Source organism: Moschus berezovskii, chromosome 8, assembly GCF_049115385.1.
Source record: "Moschus berezovskii isolate FMDL1 chromosome 8, NW_MosBer_1.0, whole genome shotgun sequence".
Lineage (NCBI taxonomy): Eukaryota > Metazoa > Chordata > Mammalia > Artiodactyla > Moschidae > Moschus > Moschus berezovskii.
In genome coordinates this window covers 82,671,981-82,688,052 of record NC_142467.1, presented here as the reverse complement: position 1 = coordinate 82,688,052, position 16,072 = coordinate 82,671,981, and positions in this window count along the sequence as shown.

Sequence of the window (16,072 nt, the reverse complement as noted above, 5' to 3'; positions counted from 1 at the left end):
TCCCCGCGACCCCATGAATCACAGCATGCCAGGCCTCCCTGTCCATCACCAACTCCAGGAGTTCACTCAAACTCATGTCCACAGAGTCGGTGATGCCATCCAGCCATCTCATTCTCTGTCGTCCCCTTCTCCTCCCGCCCCCAACCTTTCCCAGCATCAGAGTCTTTTCCAGTGAGTCAACTCGTCGCATGAGGTGGCCAAAGTATTGCAGTTTCAGCTTTAGCATCAGTCCTTCCAATGAACACCCAGGATTGATCTCCTTTAGAATAGACTTGTTTTAATTACCAAACTTTCTTTCTGTTTTGATATTGAGGGATATTATAAGAAACAGCCCTATGAAACTCATTAGAGTAGTTACTATCAGAATATTTTAAGGATGATATTTACTATACCGTATGATTTCATTTATAAGAGGGACCAAGAAACAAATTCCTTTTATGTTACAATACCGGTAAGTGCCATACTTCTTTTAGAGAGCTGGTATGTTTTCATCTTACAGATGTCATAAATCATGTAACTCTTATATTTACTTCCAGCACTGATTTCTAGGAAGTCTAGAACCAACTGTTTAGCCTATTTCTAGGCAGTCCATGTACCTTTTGACAAGCATGTTGGTGAACCAGCTCTGGAATAATCTTATATCGTGTATATGTTATCTCCCTTTTATTTTTATCTTGTTATACTGTAAATCGGAGAAGGCGATGGCACCCCACTCCAAGACTCTTGCCTGAAAAATCCCATGGACGGAGGAGCCTGGTGGGCTGCCGTCTATGGGGTTGCACAGAGTCGGACACGACTGAAGCGATTTAGCAGCAGCATACTGTAAGTATTTTTGTAAACTGCCTTGGTTCCTTTGACAATGAAACAGAATATAGAAAATACGTGAAAAAGAACTATGATAGTGCCTGTTTATTTATTTTGCACATTCCATGAAAATTATTAGTTTTTTCCAAAATTTGAAGAGTATATTTGGGGGGTGTGCGCGCACGCTAAATCGCTTCAGTTGTGTCCGACTCTGCAACCCTTTGGATTGTAGCCTGCCAGGATCCTCTGTCCATAGGACTCCAGGCGAGACTGGGGCATTCTGACCTGAATGGGGCTCTCCTGAATTTCACACTAGGGGTTCCTGAAGGGCACCTGGAAGAGAAATGTATTCATCTTCTGGAGCAGATGAACTGAGGTACAACAAGACTCAGATGACCGTAAATGAGGACTAATATGCTCTTAAAGTGTTTTACGGGCTTGCCTGGTGGCTCAGAGGGTAAAGCGTCTGCCTGCAATGCGGGAGACCTGGGTTCAATCCCTGGGTTGGGAAGATCCCCTGGAGCAGAAAATAGAAACCCACCCCAGTATCCTTTCCTGGAGAATCCCGTGGGCAGAGAAGCCTGGTAGTCTACAATCCATGGGGTCGCAAAGAGTCGGACGACTGAGCAACTTCACTCACTCAAAGTGTTTTACAAGAGAAAAAATAGTATCTTCCAATATGTGTGCATGATAAGTCTCTTCAGTCGTGTCCAACTCTTTACGACCCTGTGGACTGTAGCCCACCAGGCTCCTCTGTCCATGGGATTCTCCAGGCAAGAACACTGGAATGGGTTACCATTTCCTTCTCCAGGGGATCTTCCCCACCCAGAGATTAAACCCAAGTCTCTTACATCTCCTGCATTGGTAGGCAGGTTCTTTACTACTCTAGCCACCTGTGAAGCACCATCTTCAAATACAAACCTAAACAAATAAGCAGGATCAGGCAGTCATTTGCATACGAAGCTGCTTTCCACATATGCATTGTGTATATACAGCATTCCAAAATGTGTAGTAGCTGGGAATGGTTAAAGATTCTTCCAAAAAATTATCAACTGAAACATCACAGGTAATTCAAAAAATGTTTTAAGTAGCAAATCACTATCAACTCATTACACATTGAACAAATATAATAATATTAGCAATGATACTACTGAAAATTTATTGAGTACCTACTATATACCACATACTTATTTAATTCTCAGAACCTCAGTGAGTAGGCATTTTTGTTAAGTCCATTTTTACAAATGAGAAATGTAAAGGAAAGCCACTGGGGGATTTATCAAGGAGCTTGGCATAATTCAGGCTTCCGTGATGGCTCAGACGGTAATGAATCTGTCTCCAATGCAGGAGATCTGGGCTCAATCCCTGGGCTGGGAAGATCCCCTGGAGAAGAGAATGGCTACCCACTCCAGTATCCATTGGGTGGCAAAGAGTTGGACACGACTGAGCTACTAACACTTTCACTTTTCATTTGGCATAATTCAATTTACATCTGAAGAAGGCCTCTCTGCCTTCTCTGAAGGAATTAGGCTAAAAGGGCAACCATTAAGAAAGCTATTGTAACAGTGCACACACAACATGATGACTAGGAGCTGAGAAGTAGTAATGAAGGTGCTGAGAGCTGTGAGATTCAGAATATAGTTTAATAATCTAGGTGTGTTTGTGTTATGGCACACAACTTTTCTTTCTCAAAGACAGTAGCTTTCAGTAGGCTAAATGAAGGTTGTCAGGACTTCCCTGGTGCTCCAGAGGTTGAGTCCACCTTTCAATGCAGGGGACCCAGGCTGGAACCCTGGTCAGGGAACTAAGATCTAACGTGCCAAGGAGCAACTCAGCCCGCGAGCCAAAACAAAATATCCTGCATGCTGCTACTAAGGCCCAATGCAGCTAAAATAATAAATGAATAAATATTAAATGAAGGTTGTGCTTGCCTGCTAAGTTGCTTCAGTCATGTCCGACTCTTTGCTACCCTGTGGACCGTAGCCTGCCAGTCTCTTCTCCAAGAACACTGAAGTGGGCTGCCATGCCCTCCTCCAGGGGATCTTCATGACTCAGGGATCAAACCACATCTCCAGCGCCTCCTGCTTTAGCAGGCCAGTTAGTGCCACTTGGGAAGCCCCTAAATGAAGGTTATCAAATGTCAAATGATCAGAAAATAAAGTTCCCCTGTCTTTCCAGTTGATACTGAGGGTAAAGCCAGAGCTGCTTCTTTTTTTTTTTTTTGGTGATTTGATACCACTCAGAGAGACTGCCTTCCAACAAAGGGGTATGATTTTGTTGTGGGGAGAGCTGGAGAACACTGCCACCTTCTTCATCATGTTTCCTTTTAGTGAATGCCACGTCAGTTATCCTTTAAACAGACATCAAACCCCTGTGTTGAGAAATATGAGGGAACAGATGTTAGGGAGCCAGAAACTTAGAAGTATATTAAGATTTAAAATTGTCTAAAATTTTCCCCTACTTAATACAGAGTTTCCACATGTAAAGTAAATGAAGCAACAAGGATTCTAACAGCCTGGAAAGTCTAAGGTAAAAAAATGTGAGAATCCATTTAAATCTTTGTCAGGTCTCAAGCCTAAAAAATTAGTAAAATGAGGCTATTGTGAGTTAACAAATTTTCAGCTCCTGAAAAACAAAATGCGTTTCAAATGACCTAGTCTGATGATGTTGACATTCCAGTCCCACCAAAGGGCTAATTCTTACCCTCTTTTACCTCAAACATAATTTCTCCCTTTATGATCTCTGCATTGTGGTCTCACTAATGTGTGTTTCCCATATGTCTCTCTACTGTCTGCAAGTAGATTATATGTTTTATGGATTCTCTATCGTGACATGAGACTGCTGCCAGGCCATTGGCTGAGCAAAAAAAGATTGAGGGTGGGGTGGGCAATCATAAAGGGTGGTCACTGAGAGTTTGTAGCTATCTCCGGGAGTTGGTGATGGACAGGGAGGCCTGGTGTGCTGTGATTCATGGGGTCGCGGAGAGTCGGACACGACTGAGCGACTGATCTGATCTGATCTGATCTGCATTCTAAATGTGTGCATATGTGTATAATATCATATGCCTTTGGATAATACATAATCAACAAATGTCACATAGTGTATATAATATGTATGCATATAATACATAATATATATGCATATAATATGTAAATATGTTTATGAATATGATATACAACAGAAAAATAAGTAATTGTTTTGTCGTGAAGTATTTTTGCTTTGTATCTTATCCATCCACCCTTCAGTGGCATTGGCTTTTCCTTGCCTCATGTGAGCAAATAAATTCAACCACGTTGAACTGTAAAAGACTTCTAGACCACGTTTTGTTGATCCCTGGTGTAGTAAATGGCTCTTTTTCACCTTTAATGACATCTCTTTATACAAACTGTAGTCTCCCAGATCACTTTGAAACCGATCCTGAAGAATATCATGTGTTCTCAGACAGGAAGCAAGGGCACCTTTGTCTTTGGGAAATAAATCAGATCTAAATGTGTTGAAACTAATTCCACTTTAATCCCACTTCTAGACCTTGAGCTAATTCTAAAATCATTCTTTGGTCCTAATCAACCTCACTGTGGATCTTTTTGCCTACAATAGAACGAAGTTGGTAGGATAACTACTCCCTAACCTCTTTAGTACCTTTCCTTTTCTCCAACCTGACCCACCCTAGAGTGTAAGTGAGTGAGTGAAGTCGCTCAGTCGTGTCTGACTCTCTGCAACCCCATGAACTGTAGCCTACCAGGATCCTCCGTCCATGGGATTTTCCAGTCAAGAGTACTGGAGTGGGTTGCCATTTCCTTCTCCACCCTAGAGTGTGCTGCTGCTGCTGCTAAGTCACTTCAGTTGTGTCCAACTCTGTGTGACCCCATAGAAGGAAGCCCACCAGGCTCCCCCGTCCCTGGGATTCTCCAGGCAAGAACACCCTAGAGTGTACAAACCACTAATTAACTAGAAAAACATGAGTTGCTAAGGTGACTCTTGAGCAAAGCTAGCTTCCCAAATATCTTCAAGATTGGGAGTGAGAGCAACTCCTACAATTACTGATTTCTAGATATCACCTTCCTTATTTTATCTTCCAGACCTTATAAAATTTTCATTAAAAAAAAAAAGCCTTCATAAATACCTAGAAATACCTAGAAGGTGAAAGTGTTAGTTGCCCTGTCATGTCCAGCTCTTTGGGACTCCACAAACTGTAGCCCGCCAGGTTCCTCTGTTCATGGAATTCTCCTGAGAAGAATACTGGGGTGGGTTGCCAGTCCCTTCTCCAAGGGATCTTCCCAACCCAAGGATCGAATCTGGTTCTCCCATACTGCAGACAGATTCTTTACTATCTGAACTACCAGGGAAGCCCTGAAATACCTAGAGTGGTTTCTAATTCCCTGACTGCTACTGACAGATAGAGGTCTAAAGCAGCACTTGAGATGAAAGCAAACCCCTGGGGCTAAACTGAGCCACCAGGGAAGCCCGAAACGCGACACAGTGGAAGGTATTCTACAGTTAGATATACGAGGTATAGTGTAGGTTTATCAGTTCCATCACTGGTGTGTAACCTTCAAAAAAGATACTAAATCCATTTGAGCCTCAGTCACCACACGTATAAAATGAGAATAGTAATGAAACCCGCTCTCTAGGATGGCTGTAAAGATCAAATGACACCAACCATGTTGAGAGCTCTGTAAATTGTACAAGACAATATAGAAATTTATTATAGTTTTCTAGGTTGTAATCTAGACTCTCTGTATATAATTCTCTATCTAACAATGGTCTAATGAGTATCATGGCAAACTACTTAAGAAGTTACTTTAAAATGGATAGGATCTCCCTCAATTCCTCCTCAAAATCACAAATGAATAAGCCACTTTCTCTACCAGTATGAGTAAACTCCAGTGGTACGCTGGTAAGTGTTTAACAACTGACTCTCTGGGGAGGAAAGGGGAGCTGGTGGTTTGTAGAATTTGCTTATTTTTGTAACTTAAATATTCCCACTGTGGCCAATTCCAAGTTATCAATGTGACATCAGCTGTCTTACAAAAATTCTTAATTATTTAACAATTAGCTCTCTACCACACTACTGTTTCATTACCATAATAAGAGTATTCCTCGGTGTTAGTATCCGTTCAGTCGCTCAGTCATGTCTGACTCTTTGCAACCCCGTGGACTGTAGCCTACTAGGCTTCTCCGTCCATGGGATTCTCCAGGCAAGAATACTGGAGTGGGTTACCATTTCCTTCTCCAGGGGATCTTCCCGACCCAGGGATCGAACCCGGGTCTCCCGCATTGGAGGCAGACGCTTTAACCTCTGAGCCACCAGGGAAGCCCAGGATATAGAAAATAATTCTGGATATTGATGTTGGTCAAAATCAGTTTTTTTTCCATTATACTTTATCAGTTAGGAATCACAAAATCATCCTTCCTTTAATGATATCCTTTTTATAATGAAAACCGTGAAAATAAAGCCCTACTTTTACTTTCCTAATTGATGAAATTGTTCTCTGCTGCTGAGTATACCATTTAATTGTAATTTAATTAGTTCCCAAGAGTTTAAAGGCTATGGGGTATATTTTGGAAGATAAAAAGGTAAAACAAGGACTGTTAAAAGTCCAAATAGTAATAGAATTTATAAAATCTATAAAATTAACACCAATTACAAAATATCTAATATGCATATGTATTTTCAAAACATTAACCAAAGCCTATGCATTTTATGTATTAAAAGATCCCTTTGCATTTGCTTTGTCATTCATGGGCTGACAGTTCTCATGGTTGATGTCATAACAAGATGATCTCTATGGAGAGACTGTATTGGCGACATGCCCACCCCTCTAGTTGCACACATGCTTCAGAGAATTGATTTGGTTGCTACTGACGCTTGGATGTGGGAGTGCCTGGGGAATTCTTGCTGACTCAGACCCTTACTAGACTGAAGGACTCTTAGGCGTGCAATTTCTGGTCTGCCTACGACTGAGCAACTAACACACATACAGATCTGAATTAACTCCACTGCATTCTTACACATTAATTTAATCTTGCTGTAATGGTGGTTTTAGGATCCTTATTGCCACCACAGACCTATCCCATGTTAGACTCAAACCCTTAAATAAGTTTCTATACACGATGGATGAATGGGGCCAGAATCTCAGGAATAAGCCCAAGTGAAAATTGTTACAACATAGTGGTGAAAACCATATTGGCAGGCAAGAATTTTGGAGTGGGTGGTCATCTCCTACTCCACGGGATCTTCCCAGCCCAGAGATTGAACCTGCATCTCTTGCATCTCCCATATTGCAGGCAGACATTTTTTGCCACTGTGCCACCTGGGATTCCCACTATCAGGCAGTTTATCTATTTGTGGTCTGAGCAGTTCTATGTATTCATCTTCTGAAGAAAATAAGAGAATGTTAGCACAAGTTGATATTTTAATCTTATCCACTTTGAGCTTTCTTCAAATCCATACTAAGGGAGACAAGGGAAGATAAGGTATCCTATAAAGTATCACCCCAAAAATTCATATTTGAAAGTTGCTTTATGGGAAGCCTCTTGAAAATGTGCTGAAAAGAGCTTTGAACAGGTGATATTTTGTATATCTTGGAGTGATTTATATTATACATTCTTTACAATGATCTTAATTATTATAAAAGGATAAATTTGGCAGTGTATTGAACTTAATGTCTCAGAGGACTACATCATGACTCTGTTCAGGACAAAAATGGAAAACAGCTTGAGTATAGGCTATGTTTTCCTTATAATTTATACTTTAATAAAAAATCATGTTTTCTGGAGAACACAAAGCTTGAATACAAGGAGAGATTATTCCTTGCAAATGAAAAATATTTGGAGGAAATTAAATTTATACAGAAATTTTCCCTTCAGAAACACCTGAAAAAATTGCCAGTCACTGACATTAAAAATTATATCAACCAATTACCAGTACTACTGAATATATTAAATTTCAGAGGCATCAAAGAACATTTTTGGAAGAGCATGAATTCCACTAAAGCTTAGGGGTCGTGATGAATATCCTAATTACCTTATGGAATCCCTTACAGATAGAATGTCTAGGTAAAACTATCTCAAATTATTCTATTCATGTTTTTCACCATCTAAAATTAGACCAATAAAATCTATAAATCTGCGATCAACTTCTTCTGATTGTCCCACATTTACCAACTTCAAGCTTCAAGTTATAAAATTTTCACTTCTTTTAATTGAAATGTTTATTCAAATAATGATAGATTCATACACAATTATAAGAAATAATATAAATCCCAGTACATTACACTCAGTTTTCTCCAGTGATAACATTTTGCTAAATTATGGCATAATATCATAATCAAGATATTGACATTAATAAAGTCCACCTACTTTATTCAAATTTCCCCAATATTACTTGTACTCATTTGTGGTCTGTACCTCTGTGTGTGTGTGTTTGTGTGAAATTTTATATGACATTGTCACTTGTGTGGGTTCATATAATGACCAATTATAATATCAAACAGCACAAGGACCCCCCCTTTTTAAAATGAAATTTACCATTTTATAACATACTCATCTCTCTCCCACCTTCTCCTCAAAACTATCCTCTTCACTCTAATCCCTGGCAACCAGTGATCTGTTTCCTACTTCTAAAATTTTGTTATTTCAGAGGTGTTTACAAATGTGATCATACAGTATGTAACCTTTGGGCATGGGCTTTTTTTTTTAAAGCAAACATGAGTTTGACATGGAGAACTTCAATAATTTACAATAATAATTTACAACTTCAATAATAACACCAATAATTTATAGGACATTACTATTCCCACCAGAGAGAAAACATTCATCAACTAGATGCCTCAGGAGGCTAAGTGAAAAGGCAGGCCCAGGAATGAACACCTGGGAAAGCACCAAGGAGCCGGGAACATACTGAGTGATATCTCCTTCTCTGCTGAAAGGTCCCAATTCTTGAGACTGCCATTGGTTAGAAAAACACCTTTTGGGAATGCTCTATCTTGTGACTACTTCCTAAAATTTCAATACTCAGCAGAACTGGGCTTCTCAGGTGACTCAGTGGTAAAGAATTCTGTTAAGCAGGAGACACGGGTTCAATTCCTGAGTTGGGAAGATTCCCCTGGAGAAGGGAATGACAATTAACTCCAGTAGTCTTGCCTGGGAAATCCCATGGACAGGAGGAGCCTGGCAGGCTATATAGTACATGGCGTGGCAAAGAGTCAGAGACAAATAAGTGACTAAAAAACAACAGCAGAGCAGCAGAATTACCCACTAAACAATTCACAGAGGCCTTCCCTACAGCCCCCTCCAATAAGAAACTCAAAACTACTATGATGGGCAGCAGGCACACATGTGTTTGGAAAGGGGAGTAGGTGCCACAGTTATCACTAAGGTTCACAGCTATTTTGATTGGCAAATGGGCCAGGTTTGCTCATTATCTTGTCCTCTGATGAAGGAACATAGGTTAGGATAAAGGTTTTTCTGAATACTATGTTGTTTACTTGCTAAATTGTGTCCGACACTTTGCGACCCCATAGACTGTAGCCCTCCAGGCTCCTCCGTCCATGGGATTTTCCATGTAAGGACACTGGAGTGGGTTGCCATTTCCTTCTCCAAGTACTATAAGTACAATACGTTTCAGTTTTTTCACTGGATGAGAAATTAACAATGACCTCCATCTTCCAAGGATTTGAAGTAGTTTACTGCATTGCAGGGATAAACCTCAAAAGTATGAGATGTCAGTGAGCTTGGGAAAAAGCCACTCACTGTAATTTCTAATTTTTTTTTTTTTAAGTACCATTTGAACTTGGGTGAGTAAACTTCAGGTTCTATGAAGCCAACTTCTGATTGAAACTTGTCCCACTAGAAAAGTAGAGGACCTGGAGTTACTTATTGAGACTAAAGGCTAGAAGTCTCTTCAAGAATATTTTATAATAGATTAGCATATGTTTCTCTTTAACACTTTCTCCTCCCCTTTCAATCATCAAAGGTCTTCACCTGAAGAAAAGAGGTGATTTATATAGGAAAGGAAAGCGTGGAGCTCTTTCTAGTACTGCCAGTTAACAGGCCCCCTCTGGCTTGCACAGGGTTCATGCTCTGGAAAGTCCTCACAGGTGTGAGTGCCTAGCGGCGGCAGTCCAAAAAAGTCTCAGGGGGCCAGAGCAGGATGTCACTCGCTCCCAGGCTCTCAGCAAGGAAAAGCCTGGGGTGCTGAACTGCCTCTTGCGTCACAGCAGGATTAAAGACGTGTGGTTTCCAAGGAGATGCTTGAGTGACTTCTAAGGTAACTTGCTGGCCCTTCAGATCCAGGTTGTCATACTCTGGGGGGTGAAAAGGAATCTGAGCAGCATAGTCGCTTGCATTCTTGAGGCTTATTTTCAACAGGCCCGTCCAGTCCATCCTGCTGCTGCCTGCTATTCTCTGGTTGGTTCCAGGTCCTCTCTTTCCTCTTTACAGGCCCTTAGACTGACCAGTACTGGACTTTTCCATCACAGGTCACTTTTGAGATCTCAGAAAAGGGAGCCACCATGTCCTCCCCTCACTGCAGGGAAGGGTCCACCAGGACAGGCTTTTTTTGCTCAGCCTAACTTCTTGGTGTTTCATTCAAGTTGTGGCATCTGTCAATAGTCCATTTCTTTTTTAATACAAAGAAAATATTTTTATTTGTATAGCAGATATTCTAAGAAATGATGACATAATAAAATTAACAGAGTTGACGTCAAGGCACAAGTAGATATGAAATGCTATTGATGATTAATTGTTTTGTTTCATCCAACCTCCCACTGATTATTTTAGAGAGCATCTCTGGTATATTTCTGACTGAATCTTACGCATGGTATATCCAGGTGATTCGATTATGAAGTCTTTGAAAGAATGGCTCCTTCCAGTAGTCATCATTAACTCTTTTTTTTTTTTTTTTTCCTTTTTCTTCTTCTCTGGGCCAGCAATTGCTGTGCTGGTGCATGGTTCTTCCTCAGAAACTGGTTTTTCATTAATGCTTTTTTTTTTTTTCCCATCCTTTTTCTTCTACTTCACAGATGTCTCCTGTTTTTCCACTACTTGCACTCCTCCTCCTTCTTCTTCTTCTACTGCTTCTTCAACTTTAACAGAATAGTCTATTTCTTTTTGTTGCTAAGTAGTATTATGTACTATATAATAATATTTACCACAGTTTATGTAACCGCTTATCTATTGAAGGACATTTGGTTTGATTCCAGTTTGTAGCTATTATGAATAAAGCTACTGTGAACATTAAGTACAGGTTTTTGTATGATGGTGAGTCTTCATTTTTCTGGTATAAATGCCCAGGAATACAATTGTTAGGTCGTATGATATCAATAATTAGATGTTTGGTCTTTTAAGAAACTGCCAAGCTATTTCCCAGAGTGGCTGAAATATTTTACGTTTCCATCAGTATGAGTGATTCATACTCTAATTCGCACCTACATTTGGTACTGTTACTAGTTTTTTAATTTTAGCCCTTCTGAGAGGTGTGTAGTGATATCTCTTTATTGTTTTAATGTGCGCTTCCCCCAAAGCTAATGATGTTAAATATCTTTTCATGTGACTACTTGCCATCTATATACTTGTTTGGTCACATAACTGTTCGTGTCTTTTGTCTACTTTCTAACTGGGTTGTTTGGTATTTTACTATTGAGGGTTTACTATTTACTATTGAGGGTTTTTTAAAAGTATTTATTTGGCTGCACTCGGTCTTAGTTGGGGCATACAGGATCTTCAATCTTCACTGCGGCATAAGGGGTGTTTTAGTTGGAGCATATGAACTCTGAGTTGCAACATGTGGGATCTAGTTCCCTGATCAGGGATTGAACCCAGGCCCCTGCACTGAAAGCACGGAGTCTTAGCCACAGGACGACCAGGGAAGTCTCAGTATTGAATTTTGAGAGTTCTTAATATATTAAAGATACCAGTTGTTTGTCAAATAAGCATTCTGCAGACATTTTCTCCCAGTCTCTCTCTTGTCTTCTCATTTTCTTCACCGGATCTCTCTCTGAGCAAATATAAAAATTTTGATTGTTCAATTTATCAAGTTTTCCTTATATGGAAAATGCTTTGGTGTCATGTCTGAGAAGTCTCTTCCTGCCTTGAGATCCTAAAAAATTTTTTCGCTGTTTTCTTCTATAAGGGGATTGGGATTTAGAAGATTCCTTGGTGGTCCAGCGGTTGTTAGTGGCTCAGTCATGTCTGACTGTCTGTGATTGCAGGGGCTGTAGCTTGTCGGGCACCTCTGTCATGGAATTCTCCAGGCAAGAATACTGGAGTAGGTTGCCATTTCCTACTCCAGAGGATCTTCCCAACCCAGGGATTGAACCTGGGTTTCCTGCACAGCAGGCTGTCTCTTTATCAACTAAGCTACTAGGTCCAGTGGTTAGGACTCCACAATTTCACTGCTATGGCCCAGGTTTCAGTCACTGGTTAGGGAATTAAGATCCCACAAGCTGCGGGACACAGCCAAAAATTGATTGATGTTGTGCTGTTTCACATTTTACATGTAAGCCATGATTCTTTTTGAGTTAATTTTTGTATAGGTATTAAGTTTGGGAATTTTTGTTTTGCTTTACTTTCAAAAAGCACTTATTACTTATTGTGTATCCCTCTGCCAATACCATATTCTTCATTACTGTGACTGTGTAAAAAGACTTAATACCAAGCAGAGTAATTCTTCCCACTTTAATATTTTTTGTAGTGATTTTAAGTTATTCTAGGGCCTATGATTTTCCGTTTATATTTATATAAAATATATAAAAATTTATATTTTTAAATAAGCTTGTCTATGACTACAGAAATTCTTGCTGGAATTTTGGTACAAATTCTGTTTAGCCTATAGATGAATTTGAGGAGAATTGACATCTTTACTCAGTTGAGTCTTACAATCTATTAATATGGTATTTGCCTCCTTTCAGTTAGTTTTATTTAATTTCCCAGCATCAGTGTTTTATAATTTTCAGCATATAAAGTCTAGACATGTCTTTAAGTATACATCTAAGTATTTTCTTTGGAGAAATTATAAATGGTATTGTGTTCTAAATTGTGACTTCTGCATGTTCATTTTTGTATTTAGAAATGTGATTGGTTTTTGTGTATTGATCTTGAGCCATCTTGCTGGAACTCTTTTTCTAGTGCTAGGAATTTGTGGGGTTATATTTTGTAGATGTCTCGTTATTTTCTGTGTAGACAATCATGTCACCTGACATTACAGATTGTGTTCTTTTACAAACTATATATTTTTGCCTATCACAGTGGCAATAACTTAGAAAAAAAAAAAATTCCAGCAATATGTTGATTAAAATGGTGAGTCTTGACTTCCTTACCTTGATCTTAGAGAGTGCTGTGCTTAGTCGTGTCTGACTCTTTGCAACCCCATGGACTGTAGCCCACAAGGTTCTTCTGTCTATGGGATTTTCCAGGTAAGGATACTGGAGTGAATTGCCATTTCCTCCTTCAGGGGATCTTCCCCACCCAGAGATGGAACTCCAGTCTCTTGCATCAGCAGGCGGATTCTTTACCACTGTGCCAGCAGGGAAGCCCCAACCTTGATCTTAGCCTTCTGCCACTAAGTATGATATGAGTTGTAGGGTTTTTGTAGATGCTCTTTATCAGGTTGTATTAATTATCTTCTACTCCTAATTTGCTGAGAGTTTTAATCATAAACAGGGTATTAGATTTTGTAAGCAAATGCTTTTCTGCATTAATTGAAATGCCATTATGAATGTTGGTGATAAACGGGAGATTGCATTGATTGAGCTTTGCATATTTAACTAGGCTTGCATACCTGGAATAAAAGCCACTTGATCATGGTATAGTTTTTTTTAACATATTGTTGGTTTACCGTATTTTGTTGCAGATTTTTGTTGAGGATTTAGGTTCCTGAAAACTATGGGTCTGTACATTTGTTGTTTGCTTGCTTTTTGGTGCTACCTTTGTCTGGTTTTAGCATCAGGATAATATGGCCCTCATAGAATTTGTTGTCCTTCTTTCTTCTTTCATCTGGAAGAGAAGTATCACTTCTGCCCTTTCCCGCCCCCACCTGCTCCCCTGCAGAGGGGAGGAAGGAAAGGACAAAGAGGCTTCCCAGACCATGTAACCATCCTGGGTCTCTCCTGCTAGCTCTGCCTGCCTGCCTTAATATCTTTCAGTGGAAAATGGGAATCTCAAGCCCAGCAAAGGAGGAGGCTACCTCCTCTGGTCACCTATTCCTAGCAGTGTTCCCTGTACATCTCACTTGCTGGTGGTGTCAGGCTCATGTGGTGTTGTCAGAGGGAGTCTGGGAAATGAATGAGCCAGCTGAGCTGTCTACTGTTGCTAGGTTGAAAATCAGGGTATCCTGGGTCTGGATGGCCTTCCTTTGTTGGGTAAGGGGATTCTATTTTTCCTACAGTTATATTGTTTCTACAATCTTAGGGTCACAAACCACCTTGCTTTCTTCTAAACACATTTCACATTTCTCCTTCAGTTGTCTCATGCACCATTTCCAGGGTCTGTATTTGTACTTAGCAGGGAGGAGTGAGAAAAACAGGTCTACACCATCTTATCCTGTCTGGAAGTGACCTTCACTTTTAATCATAGATGCACAAGGACTGACTCAGTCCCAGAAGTCCTTGAATTACTTGAATTTTGCATAAGCAGACAAGGATTTAACATGATGATGAGGAAGAGGAAGAGAAAGAACCATTCATCTTTGGAATTGACTTCAAGCTGATACACCGCGAATGAGAAAAGAGACAAAAACCAACCAGCATTGAAACAAGGAACAAAGGTCTTTCCTTTGTAATAGGTGCTGGCCAGCTTGTCTTTTCTTGGTATTTACCTCTCTGCTTCATACATTTAATATAAAACAAAATTTAAAAATATCCAACATTTAATTATGGATTATGAAAAATCGGTGAAACTTGGAGAGCAGCTGTACTGTCAGTCAATCAGCAGATTCAAAAGGAAGTTTAGCTCAAACTGCTGGACAAACAAACTTTATCATTCATCAACAATAGATTGGATGACACATCAGGTGGTAATAACATATTTGTTTCTTATCTTGCTGCCTTATCTTCCTTCTTTTAATCATCATTTGTAGAAAATATATATTGCTTCCTTAGGGAACATTACATGAATTTATTTCCTACCTTGAAGAGAAACTATTTTGAGTGCATGCACTCCTTATTGATTAACTTCTGCCTGTGAAAGTGAAATCAGATACTACTCATTGAAACTCCTCATTGAAATTTCAATTAAATAGGCCAACATTTGAGATTGCTAGAGAGAGTAGTACATTCTTTGGCTGAAATGGATTGCCTTGAAATAATAGGGAAAATGAGTTTAGACAGAGTTTGTGTCCAACACTTGTTATTTTTGAAACCAGTCCAGTTGCTATATCATTAATCAACTTTAAACATTTTATTGGTACATTTTAACTCACTTTTGAGAATAATCCGCCCACTTAGAGTAGGTGATCCCCTTTGCAAAGAGTGATATAACAAAGGAAAATTACTGTGATCAACTTTGCAAAGTTATACTGCATAAACGATTATTATAATACCCAATTCAATGTGATGCTAGTATAAGAATAACTTAGAGTAGAATCCTAATCATATACCACGTATTGTTACCCAAACGATCAAGAAGCAAATTTAGATCACTTCAGAAGCCAACCAAATTTTAAGTAATGGTCACTGGTAAGTATTACTACTCTTAAGAAAGCTTATAATAGCAACTGAACTCTGGCTCTAAAAATAGCACTCTCCCACTCAGAAAATACTAGCTGCGCAGCAACAGAAGTCCAACTGGATATCCTAGGGAAAAATGCCTCTGCATTTACAAAAGATCTACAAGTTCTTCTGAACTATAATAAATTTATACTTAAATGAAACATACTAGAAATTGTGCTGTACTTACTAGATTACTGAGTCACAGAAGAATGTTTATATTTTTAAATGATACCAAAAGGAACCTTAACAGCTACTGATACTTGTAAAAAAGTGAAAAACATAGCTAAAACCCAGTTAACATTGATTATATGCTATTTTCTAAAGAAATGATTAGATTACCTTCCTGTAGTCAAAATATTCAGATAACCTAACTTTTTAGTCAATATTTCTATATTCACAAATTAAGTTCTAGGTAACCTAACTCTGTATCCTAGATGAAGGACACAGTTTCTGATTACTTACACTTTTCTAGTGATATCCAAATATTATTGAAAGGCTAGTATATACCACTTAGCTGTTCATAAACTCGTTAAGAGCAGGGATCCAGTCTTATTTATCTT